The sequence below is a fragment of the Vidua chalybeata genome, chromosome 2, assembly GCF_026979565.1.
Source record: "Vidua chalybeata isolate OUT-0048 chromosome 2, bVidCha1 merged haplotype, whole genome shotgun sequence".
NCBI classification, from domain to species: Eukaryota; Metazoa; Chordata; class Aves; order Passeriformes; family Viduidae; genus Vidua; species Vidua chalybeata.
In genome coordinates, this window is record NC_071531.1 from 44811881 (window position 1) to 44824943 (window position 13063).

The window sequence follows — 13063 nt, forward strand, 5'->3', positions numbered from 1 at the left end:
CATCAGGAGATAAGTGGGAAGGGAAGAACACAACATATTACTATTGTTCTATTATGTGAGACAGGTTGGGAGGGATTATGTCAGCTGTTAGTTCATTTAAGAAAATTGTAAAGAATTTAATTCTCAAGTGCTTCTGAGAAAAATTGCAGTTTGGAGAATCAGCCACCTACAGTGTGTGCTTAACACAGTGGTAAGCATGTATTACACATCTCTCCTTTGTGCCCAATGGCAAAGAATATGAGACTTTTCTAGCCCATAGCTGTAGACCTAGTCCTTTCATTGAAACTGTAGAGAATTATGACAGGAGCATAATTCAGGAGCAGTGGAAGTCCCTGTCTCATATAGTTGAATACAGTAGCTGTTGCACATATGCTCACATAAAAAGAAAGAGCACTGCAGAACATCTAAAACAGCTATTAAGTTCCAAAGCAGAAACAATATCAGACATTGGGTTTTAAAAAATGAAAGCTGGAAGAACAATGCCTTCCCTAGTCCTCAAGCCATTTGCCATGTGTTTTAAACCACCTTAGACAATAAGAGAGTATGAAAAAATACTGTCTGATGTGCAACAAACCTGTAAGAACTTTTGACATGTGGGACCACTGCCAGAAAGGTATAGCCTTTTTAAATTGCAGAAGCCACACTTTGCAAACTGAAGATATTTAAGTGTGAAAGGAAATTGAAATTAGGTTCCTAAAAGATTAGATCAGTTATTGAACAAGACATTAAACATCATTCATGTGGAATGTGCAGAATTACCTTGAAAAAAAGCAATTCAGAGACAACTTGCTGTCAAACCCCAATTTCTGACTTGCAGCTTCCATGGGAAGGCTCCTGCAACAATATAGAAGAGAGGAGGGAGCTGGTGTTCAGTAATGTCTCACTCTCAGAATGAAAGCAGAGCTCTGAATCCCCAGTAAGGTGCTTCAGCTTCCAAACTTCAGAGTCATATTTCACATGGTGGTGTTTAACATGCCAGCCCTCAGCAAACTGGTTGTTTTGAATACTAATTTGAATTAATGTATTTGGTGCATAGTTATGTCTAGGCACCTAGATCAGCACTGCATATTGAGTTTTGAGTACCTACATTTTGGATGTTGCAGTCCTAAACACCACAATGTGGTCTGTTGAATCTCCCACTGAACCATTTTTCTCTAGGGACTAGAGAGAAATAGATTAGGTATATAAAGGAGTACTAGAGTATGTAAGTCATATACTGGTAAATCTGTGCTTAAGTAATGCCTATCTTTGATATATGGAAAAAACATAAAGGTCAAACATCAGAATGCCTTATATATATTACAGTTCTTCTATACATATTTTGATCTTGTCTAAACATTCAGGATCTGCTTCATAAAAAGCCATCTTCAAATTGCGTTAACAATACTTAAAATACCAGCAAAAGCAGGTCTATTTTTTCAGTGCTTGTTTCACAGTAGAAATACATTTGAAAATATTACTGTTGTCATAACTTACTTTTACTTCTCACCTGTGACCTGATTCTTAAGAATTTTTCTAGGAAACACAAAATGTATCTTGTCAGCCCAAAAGAATTTTTAATGTTACTCCCTTACTTGCAGCAGGGAGTATTCAGTTACTGGTCTTGTTTATATACATATACATACACACACACACACACACACACACATATATATCTGTATATTTATATACATATATGTATATATATCCTAAAAAAAATACCAACCCTGTTATTATTATTTCCAGATGAAAAGAAGCATAAGTACATCATTTTCCCTTCCAAAGTATTTTAAAGATTTTTAAGGACAGCTTATTTTAAGTGCTGTTAGATGTTGCACCCTGGGTTGCGTTCAGATTAGGGGTTTAATAATGTTAAGTTAGCTGGTTCTGTGTATCCCTTTGTACACCCCTGTTCCCCCCATGATGGTTCGCTCCAGGCTGCCTGCCATTGGAGCTTCCCCATGTCACTCCAGTAATCACTCCCTGTTCTTTCCTGAAACTTCCTTTTCAGTTACCCCATCCCCACGTCCCTGTTCGTCCCAGAGCCCTGTGTCTGCCCCTGTCGCGTCCCCGTTGGTCGCTGTGGTCCACATCACTGCCACGGTGCCTGTCCCCATTGGGCGGGAGGGTTTCTGCCCTCCTTGGCCTGCCCTCTATAAAATCCCGCACACCCTCCATCCCAGCGCCATTTTGTCCACGTGGCGCTAGGGAGCGAGCTGCACTTCTCCATCGCAGCTCTACGCAACAATAAAAGCTCTCCAGCTAGCCACAAGGACAGACTGGACATTCCTTCCCCCTTTGTCTTGCCCCTTGCACCGGCAACAGAACGCAGCCAGCCCCACCCCGGTGCGCGGAACACAGCAGCACCCAAGACAAGCGGCACCCCGAACCTGCTGAGAAGCAGTGCCTTTGCGGGGCTCTCCAGAGCTGCCCGGAACCAGGGAAAACAATGCAAAACTGCAGTTAGAGTGTTACAGATACTTCTATTAAGACCTTTAAATGTGTATAGTTTTATCCGTAAGTATTATTTTGGTCAAAAGATGTTTGTTTTTTTTTTTTGTAGTTTCAAACTACATAGCTATATAGAAGGAAGTATAATTACTCTAAAAATATTTTATGATGTTTTATATTGTATTTGCTAATGAAATCTAACTATAATTTTAGTTATTTCCTGTCTATCACTTTGGTAAAAAACAATCAGCACCAAATATAGTAAGTTATTATAAAATAAATCTCCCAAGCTCATCTGTACAGTTGCAGTTTCTGTTCTCAGCTGTGGCAGATTCTAGTGTTTAACTTAGCATTAAAATAAAAACCTACTTCTTTCATCCTACTTGACATCTTATCAAGGTTTAACCTGGCAGGTAGCTAAATAACACACAGTCATTTGCTCTCCTTCCCAGTGGGATGGGGGACAGAACTGTGGGGAAAAAAGGAAAGATTTGAGGGAAGAGATAAAGACATTTTGAAAAGGACCAAAACTGAAGGGAAAAAAATAACATTAATATTTATAGATGAAATAGAATATCTGAAACTATGCACAGTGCAATTGCTCACCACCCACCAAATGATGGTCAGCCAGTTCTCTAGCAGCAACCCCTAGTCAGCTTTCTCCCTAGGTTATGCACTATGGGTATTCTCAGCTCAGTCAGAGAGAAAGAAAAGTTTTCTAACCAGGCAAAAGCCTGGGAAACAGTCGGGAAAGAATGTAAATAATTCTCTAATCTATCTTGTTATTCACATTGTTTATAGATATGTTCTGCTACTGTGCGTCATTCACTGCACACCAATGGTGTGACATGTTTTTACTCTAAGACCAATGAAATAAGTCTTCTCAATGTTCTCTATATATTGAGAACATAAATTAAAGGGAATTATATTCCCTTTATTTGAAATAAAGGGAGAGCTCATTTTCTTAGCCTTCTGATCTGGAGTTCTCTGTTCCTGTCCTGCTCAACAGCGTCAATGTACTAAGCATAACACCATGTAGTACAGAATATCCCTTTGGTCAGTGGGGATCAGCTGTTCTGGCTCTGTCTCCTTCCAGCTTCTTGTGGTCCCCAGGCATTTTATCTGGTGGAGTGCTGTACGGAGTACAAAAGTTCTTGCCTTAATATAAGCGCCACTTAACTAAAACTAAAACATCAGTGTGTTATCAACACTATTCTCATCCCTAGTCTAAAACTCAGCATCTTACTTTACTCTATCCCAGCTTAAATCAGAATAAATCCAATTTTGCATAAGACAAAAAACAAAATTGCACTGTTCCCATATGTTCTCAGGGAATTATATAGAAGGTGTGACTGCAAAACATTGCAGTGTTAGGAGTAACTCAAAATTCTAGGAGCTGTAATCCAGAGCAAGGTCTCCAAGGATCTGCTTGTGGAAAAATTAGTGCTTGCAGTGGTGATCATACTTCCTTAAATAGAGATAATTTTTTCTTTTTCTTTTTTTTTTTTTTTTTTTTTTTTTTTTTTTTTTGTTAGAAGAACAAGTCAGGAGGTGAATCTCAACTGTTTTTTCTTGGTTTAAACAGCTTCACAAATGATCTGGAGCTTACAGGAACACTTTCAATAACTTTTTACACAAAATGGACAAAACCACTGTATCAAGTTATTTCTCTTTGACTGGTTGGTTTTACAATGAGTCATGAGTCTCTAAGTCATGTGGCAAGACATTGATGGGCCCATTAACAGGAGATAAGGAAGACTGCCCAGAAGACAACTGCTACACAGATGGCAATAGAAAACATCCTGCTTCTCAATCTCAGACAAAAAGCAAATGAAAAACAAATAAAAAACTTCTGGGTGTGGCAGCTACCTGCCACAACTTCAAGCAGTTGAGAAGCGCCGGCTAGCAGTGCCTATGAGAGGCCAAGTGGCTGCCACGTGAGTGTGGACACTCCAGGGTTATGGCGTCTGCCTCCCTGATGGTGCTGAGTGCTGTGTCGTGTGTAATGCAGCTTTGGTAGCTTCATGCTGAGAGGAGACGAAGGGATGAGAGAAGGACAATTGTTTGCTGGTCCAAAGAACTTTTATTCCCCCATGCGTGGTGGGATGCTCTCTGGATGGCATGCAGTGACAAATTCCGCCGGACAAAGAACTTGCAACAGATTAAGTAGGGGGTGGGTGGACAGGGGTGGAAACCTGGCTCACCCAATAGGGATCAACGATAGAGGAGTGACATGGATAATAACAACCAATGGTAACATAACAGAGGTGGGTACAGTGTCCTGGGACAAATAGAAATTACAAGATTGACACCCTGACAAGGAGTGACAACCCCTGACTGACAGAACTATGTAAGGAGAAAACTGGGAGAGGTGAGAAGATTGACAGGTCTGAGTGGCAGGAACTTTCCTGTAAACAACTTGGAGCAAATCACTGTCAGGGGAAATAGGGGAACACAAGGAACAAACCTAACTAACATTAATAAAATCCCTGACTAAATCAACCCAACCTACAACATCTGGGAAAATAATTCTACCTTAAAATCTGCAGTCTTCTATACTGGGAGCTGGCCTTAACGGGGGGGAATACTGTTCTATTTATCAATACACATAGCTTCAGTGCTATCATGAGCTTTCCTTTCAGCTGGTTAGCAATGAAAATTCCTGATAGTCTTTCTTACCCATGATGCAACCATATTTTTTGTGCTTTCAGTAGAAAGAAATAAATATAATACAAATAAAGCAGTCATCTCATACTTTTATTTTCCTTAAATTGTTGTAGATTGGGTTGATTTAGTTAGGGTTTTATAAATGTTAGTTAAGCTAGTTCCTTGTACTCCCCTATTTTTTCCCTCACAGTGGTTTGCTCCAAGTTGTTTATCCTGAAAGTTACTGCCACTCAGATCCACAGTTACCTGTCAATCTCCTCATCTCTCCCTGTTTTCCCCTTACTTAGTTCTGTCAGTCAGGGGTTGTCACTTCCTGTGGAGTGTCAGTCTTGTAGCCACCCCCAGCTTCTTCATGGAAGTTCCATATCAATCACCCCACCTTAGCCGTTCTATTCGTCCCAGGAATCTGTACCCACCTCTGTTATGCTACCATTGGTTGTTATAATCTATGTCACTCCTCTATCGTTTGTCCCCACTGGGCGAGCCAGGTTTCCCCCTGTCCGCCCACCCCCTACTTAATCTGCTGTCGTTCTTTGTTCTCTGTCATTTTGCATTGCATTACTCTGAGAGCATTTTGTTCCGACCACGCATGGGGGAATAAAAGTTCTTCGGGCCCGCAAACAAAGTGTTCTTCTCTTGTCCCTTAGTCTCCTCTCAGCATTTGAAGCTACCACCCACGTCACAGTGCTCAGCATTACCAGGGAGGCAGACACCATAACCCTGGAGTGTCCGCACACACGTGGCGGCCACCCAGCCTTACACAGGTAGTGCTAGCCAGCGCTTCTCGACTGCTAGAGGTCGTGGCAGGTAGCTGCCACATAAAATTGTGCCAAACACACTCCAGTGTTCTATGGTATATATTGTACTACCTGAACTATAATTATTCCTTTTCCTGGAAGGGTATTTTGCTTATTTAGACTTTTTTCCTGTCTGTATATAAAAACAGTAGTATATTGCAAAAAATACTGTATAAATTAATTTTCTCTTTGAAAGGGTTTCTCTTTCGTTAGCTTTTTAAATGTTAGCCTACTAGTCCTGTAAAGACCATTCCTTGTTGCAATCATATTTAATTCTTTTCAGTGTGATAGGCTGACTTATCTTTCAATGAAAAAGGTAGCTACATGTTGCATCCTGGGATTGGGTTTTAGGGGTTCTTATTTGTGTTAGCCAGCCGAATCCTGTGTACCCCTGTGCTTCCCCCATGTTGTTCCCTCCCCCCCCACCGCAATGTCTAGCCCCATGCTGCCTGCCGTTGGGCTATCCCCTCTGCCGCTCCTGTAACCACTCCCCCGTCTGACCCCGGGAAACCCCGTGTCTGCTGCCCCATCCCCACAATCCCACTCAGCCTGAGGCTTGGTGTCTGCCCCTGCAGTTCCGTGATTGGTCGCTGCCCTGCGTCATCACTGGGGACGGCGTCTGCCCTCCCTATCACATCCCCTATATCATCCCACTCCGTCCTGGGTCCCGGCACCATTTCCTCCATGTGGAGTGGGAAGCGTGGGTCGCTACCCTCCACTGCAGTTCTCAGCGATAATAAAGCCTTTCTGCTCTCCTCGTGGGTGATCTGGACATTCCTTCCCTCTTTGCCTCAGATCCCGTAGCATGGGCGACAGAACTCAGCAGACCCCGACCCGCATGCGGGTGCCAGCGGCACGCGGGAGAGAAGCGGCGAACCTGGAAGTCCGGGGGGAGGCAGTGCCGGAGGGCGTCGGAGCTGCCCCGGACTGGGGAGAAAGAGTGAAAGCTGCAGCTACATTACTAAATTCAACCTTTGTGTCTGCATTAGCTGTAGCTTAGTTAGAGATGCATACACTTGACTATAAAACGATTGTTCCTCAATTCAGTCATCTTGGTGTTTGAACTAAAGACATCTTGTAGACTTACAAAGTGGAAAAGGAGAAAGACTTGCAATATATGGCTCAAACTTGCTAAGCTTGTAAGGCTTACAAGAAAATAATAAATCAGAAGAAGTGGAAAAGCTCTTCTTATGTAGTCAATATTTCCTCCACATTGGTTTCGCCTGTCTATAGCTCTGGACTTTTGCCTCAAGTCTTTCAAAATATGCTGAAGGGAAGAAAAAAAAAAACAGTTTGACATCTGGGAGAAATAAAAGAAAGGGAAAGATGAGGAAAGTAGGAGGGAGGGAGACAAGGGAGGAGGGAAAAGCGACATACATGCATGTATGTATCTATTCAGGTTTTTAAAAAAATACGCTGAAGTTTTAAGACAAATATTTCCTTGGAAGCTGAAGTTTATAGCTCCTTTAACAAAATTATTTTTACCCTTTTTAGCAAAGATGTGGAAACTGGAAAGTAGAGTGCATTTTATATAGAATGATACAGGCATCAACTAATAAACTGAGGAAATATTTAAAAAGAATATGAATATATCTCCTGTGAAGTACTTTACAGTATACAAATCATAAAAATGCAAAGGCAATATTATCATCAAGACACATACCAAATCTATGGGAAAATGTAGTTTTTATCAACATTCCAATAACTGCAATAAGTTTAATCTATAATTATTTTTACATTCTGAGAGCAATTAATAACCTTGTAATAGATTGTGATCATTCAGTACTATGGTATAATTTACTATCCAGATCTAAAATTACCTTAGTAATGAATTCTGTACAGTATTTTTTTCAATTTCTTCCTCTTGACTCTTGGAACTGGTGAGGTGGCACAAAGCAGTCAGTCAAGATATGGATTGGCATGTTCAAAATGTATGTACTCTCACTCAGCTCACAGGAATGAGTGAGTGCATGTCAGTGTGAAGAGTACACAGGAGGAAAGAAATAAGCATGTTCTGAAAGTTTGAAAATAAAGAACATTTAACTCCTGGTTATCAGTGTTGATACAGAACACTAACTCTGCATCAGCTTTGGGGGCATGATGCATGGGAAAAATTGATAGCTGAACACAGTATAATACAAAACTAAGAAAATGCAGCCAGTTCCCTACTGTGCCAACTTGACTACAGAAACACGAGTACATCCTTTTCTTTTTTTTTTTTTTTTTTTTTTATTCAATTCAATTCAGGCTTCCACCTTATTAAAAAAATAAAAGGTGATTAGATACAACAGATTAAATCTTTATTTTCAAAAGCTCATTTATATTTTCCTCTTCTTGAATATGTACAATAGTCTATGGGTCTTTGAGTGGCATTGACAACACTGAAAACCATCTAATTACATAACACGTAGCTCTATGATAATTCTGTTGCAATGGATATATATCACTTGCTTTAAAATTGCAGAAATATTCCTTAACTTGCCTTGCATTCCTTAGCAGACTTAACATCACTTAGATTTAAGTATCCAGGCTTATGCTTTGGGTCTCTGGGAATATATGTACTCCTGCTGAAGCCCCCAATCTTAGCAGAGCACAGTGGATGAACATAAAATGGAGGGAGGGGTGGTGTCCTGAAAGGCAATGTCTGCCATTCATGCTGAATACACATTACAATTGCTGTTAGTAATTGAGTTAAGCTTTTGCATTAACTCCTTCTGTCTGGAGTGAAGCTGCCTGGCTTCACTTTAGAAATGGCTGTTCAATATTACCTCCAGGAGCTTTTTATTGCCATAGTCTTTCCATTAATTTGCCTACCCCTAGGTTTTTTGCTGGTTTTCATCTCTCTATTGTCTCTTCACAATATAATCAGAAAATCAGGGCTTATCCTTTCTCTGTAGATTGATCCTTCAAGTCTCTGATTACAAAGAGAAGTATATTTCTTAGTCCTGTTTTACTGTCATGTAAATCCACTGCAGATCACTGAGGAAACTGTGGGCTTGCTGTTCTCACAAATTCCCTTGACATGAAATCCTGCTGGGCCAATAGTACACTTTCTGGTATTTTTCACTGTCCTTAGTATCAGAGAATGCATTTAAAGATAAAAGTGTATTTCACATAACAGGGTACATAAGTGAAGAAAGATTTTATGTAAATTAAATTTTAAAGCCCACAGACTTAATTACTTGAAGTGATTTCTAACCAGAGAAGTGTAAGAGAATTGGCATTGTTAATCCTGGAGAAGAGAAGGCTTTGGGGAGACCTAATTTCAGCTTTCCAGCACCTAAAAGGAACCTGCAAAAAAGATGGAGAAAGACTTTTTACAAGGACATGTAGTAATACAACAAGGGGAAATGGATTCAAACTGAAAGAGAATAGGTCTTGATTGGATGTTAGGAAGAAATTCTTTACTGTGACAGTGGTGTGCGGCATGGGTTTTCGCTCTCCACGGCTGCACGCAGCTCTTGGGAGCCCGGCTGTGGCATAGCTTCCACGTGCTGCCGGCGTTTTCTGCCGCGGGTTCCCGGACACGGCTCCGTGTCTCGGGCGCGTGGGCTGGCCAGCCTCTGTTACCGTGCGCTAGGGATCCGGTAAAGAGGTAAGGAATTTGTCCATTTACTCCGTGCTTGGCAGGAACGGTTTATTGGTCACACATGGCGTGGTTCGATGGAAAGACGCGACCGCTCCTGGCACTCGCATGGGATAAAATGGCGCCTGGGTGCCGGCGGGATAGGATTTTATGGAGGGGTGGGGCGAGAGGATCCACGGCCTGCCGTCCAATAGGGGTGGCTGCCGTGGCGGTGACGCCAGCAACAGCGACCAACCAGAGAAACCCACAGGGGCGGGCACCGAGCCTCGGGCTGAGCGGGACCGTGTGGGTTGGGGTGGCAGGCACAGGGCTTCCCGGGGCCAGACAGGGGGGTGGTTACAGGAGCGGCAGAGGGGGAAGATCCGGCAGCAGGCAGCATGGGGCCAGAAACCGCGGAGGGAGCAACACGGGGCAAACGCGGGGCTACACAGGACTTGGCTAGCTAACACAAATAAGAACCCCTAAAACCCAATCCCAGGATGCAACAGTGGTGAGGCACTGGCACATATTGCCCAGAATAGCTGTGAATGCCCCATCCCTGTGAATGATCAAGGCTAGGTTGGACGGGACTTTGAGCAACCTGTCCTAGAAGAAGGTGTTCCTGCTCAGGACTGGAGAGGTTTGATGATCTCTAAGATGCCTTCCTAACCAGGCCATTCTATGATTCTGTGACTTTATGATTATGAAAGCTGGTAGATTGTAATATGCATGGAAGACATTTCTCCTGCCTCTTGACAATTGAATTTTGATTAGCTAGGATTACTGTAGTGCTGTGCATGTCAACTAGGAATAAAATGATTGTTAGCACTGGAGAATAATCTGCTACTAAGAAAGATTTAATGTGCAATAGCCTGTGTGGTATGGATGTAAATTTTGGATGTTTTAATATGTAAAATGGGCTTAAGGGCTTTGCAGTATGTCTGTATAGACATACTCCTCCATCCAGTATTGGAGCTTAGCATGAGTAGTGCAGCACTAAATGGCTTTTTACCATTTTCTGTGAATGTTCAGTCACATAGTACTATTAATATTTTATGACACTACAGTCATATCATTTTATTCTGTAACTTGATTTTGGAAATGTTTATATTTTGAGTAATGTATTTGAAAGGTACACAGTATATGGAAACCAAATAAATCCAAGGAATTAAAGTAGTTCCCTTTGGCCATGGCACCCAGAAGAATTTGAAACAACTGTGTTGATTAAAGCCAGTATAAAAGAGGAATTCAAAAATTAAGTCTGTTGTTGCACAGCTGTTTCTCAAGATGCTGCTATTCACCTTAGGTTAATAAATTTGGAAACCTCTTGTGTCCTGGCACTACCTAAACACTCTGATTTTTAACTGCAGAGAAAATGTTTCCCATCTGGCTCTCTATATTTAGAAAGAAGTGTCCATGACAGTACTTTTAAAATAAATATTCTAAGAGAGATAATGCCACTGAATTGGTTTTTACAGTGTGAAAGAAACACTGGGTTCACACATACATGCAAAATCTCTTCAATATCAGGAAGAAGATAGATTTTTGAGGTAAGATTCAACTGAAAAAGCTACTAGGAGCACCAATTGCTAATACACTGGAATGTAGGTTTGTTTTACTTACCTAGATTAACAGCACTGAAATCAGCCAGTAACTCACACAAATTTAATTCATTCAAAAATTCAAGACTAATGAAAAATAAGTTTTGCTTCTTCTCCCTCACATTCTACTGAATTTTGCTTATTGAATTCACATTTTTGTACTTACGAAAGTGCTATAGGTTTTCACTGATTGTTCCCAGTGCAACGGCAGGTGTGACCCACAGTCCTTGTCGGACCTCGCAGTCCTCATCTCTGGTGTCTGTAGTGTGGATGGAGACAAAGCAGATATCATGTCACCACACTACTCCTACACAGGAACAGCCTGACCAGCAAGGTGACTCAGTAATGACTAAACACCTCAGCAGTTTTTTTTTTTACATCTGCACTTACTCAAACTTTCAGAATTATGGGTGCACAAGGCAAACATAGTTGAGTTCCAGGAGGCATAAACGTCAACAATGAAATCTCACCACTAAAATAATAACATTAAATAGGTGTTTGAAAGCTTAAAGTTCAAAAGTACTGTATCATCAGGTTGCAAAAACCTATTTCCCTAATGATTCCAAAATTTTTCACTCTATAACAGGAAAATAATAGATATATACAATTTTAATGAGATATGATTACCTTTTCAGGTTCAGTGGTTAATTTTCTATTGAGCAGAGACCACAGATGTCCACCTCACTCTTTCTTGACATATTTTGTTTCATTTTAACATATTAACTGTCTCAAAGTGTCCTGCTCTGATAATCTGAAGATTGGTGACTTGCTTTTTTTTTTTTTAATGTCAAATGTACTATAGATTTAGTCTTGTATCCCTTCTCACCTGTGCTAGGACATAAAATGGTATAAAAAAATCTTCACCATTCCTTGTGCAGACCTCCTATGGAAGGTAGGAAGTTTTTGTTTCCAATCTACTCTTGATTTGATTTTCACACTGTTTTAGAGTGTGAAAATTAGCATCATTATCCTTCTTATTTCTTTTTAGATCTCATATTTTGGGGACAATATGTTGAATGTGCAGATAGGTTTCTGCTGACCCCACATAAAACAAAACCAAAAGGAAGACATCATTCATCTCTGAGTTCAACAGTGGCCATACTGCTTTCTACCTTCTTTTTAGGATTTGGGCTAAACTCATTGACAATTGCAGGGTAAGGAAGGAAAAGCAAGTAAAGAAAGACAAGGCAAGACAAAACCATACAAGCTCAAAAGTCTTTATTTGGCTGCAAATAATGATTTTTTGGTTAGTTTTTTTTTTTTTTTTTTTTTTTTTTTTTTTTTTTTAATGGTGTTCTTCCTTCCTTGTTCCTTCCTTTCTCTCTCTCTCTGATTTTGTTTTAGTGGTGTCAAGGCAACTCAGAAGAATTAGAAGAATACAAAAGGATATAAGAAATCAAACTTCTTTTCTCAAAAAAGTAAAGCCTGAGAGAATGGATTTAAATCTTGACTGAGAATGTAGGAACAGTGGCATTTCCTTGTAGTGGGCAAGCTCAGTGCAGAATGACTACAGCTATGAGATGAAAATGCAGAAATGTGTCTGTTAAATGAGCAAAAGTTTAGACTCCTGTTCAGTCACCCTTGACATCAAATCATCTTTGGCATGACAAATGCATTATGAGGACTGACTTTTAAATAGATATAAGATTCTCATTTCTTTGGAGAATAAATATCAGCAAAATGGCAAATGAAGAAAATTTCATACTATCATCTATCTATCTATCTATCTATCTATCTATCTATCTATCTATCTATTCTAATTTGCAACATTAGGCTTTGGCTGTGCTTTCTTTTGGTTTTAATAAAAATTTGTGAAAAAAGTAGGGTTCTACCTGAGCACAGACTGCTTTTTGTAATGAAATACAAGTATTTGGCTTTTATTTTGCAAATGGATGGTCTTAAATAATTCAAATAAGTATTTATGAAAATATTTTCATTTCCAAGCACAGTTTTTAATTTCTGTTGCTACCGATGAGAGCAACATGCATTCACGAACAATTAAC

General features: G+C 40.3%; 1 long non-coding RNA gene across 1 annotated transcript; it reads left to right on the forward strand.

Moving 5' to 3' along the window:
* Positions 1-2368: 2368 nt before the first annotated feature.
* Positions 2369-6942, forward strand: LOC128802142 (uncharacterized). Its single transcript, XR_008435349.1, has 2 exons — positions 2369-2496; positions 6690-6942. It is a non-coding gene; the product is annotated as an uncharacterized LOC128802142 (long non-coding RNA).
* Positions 6943-13063: the final 6121 nt, after the last annotated feature.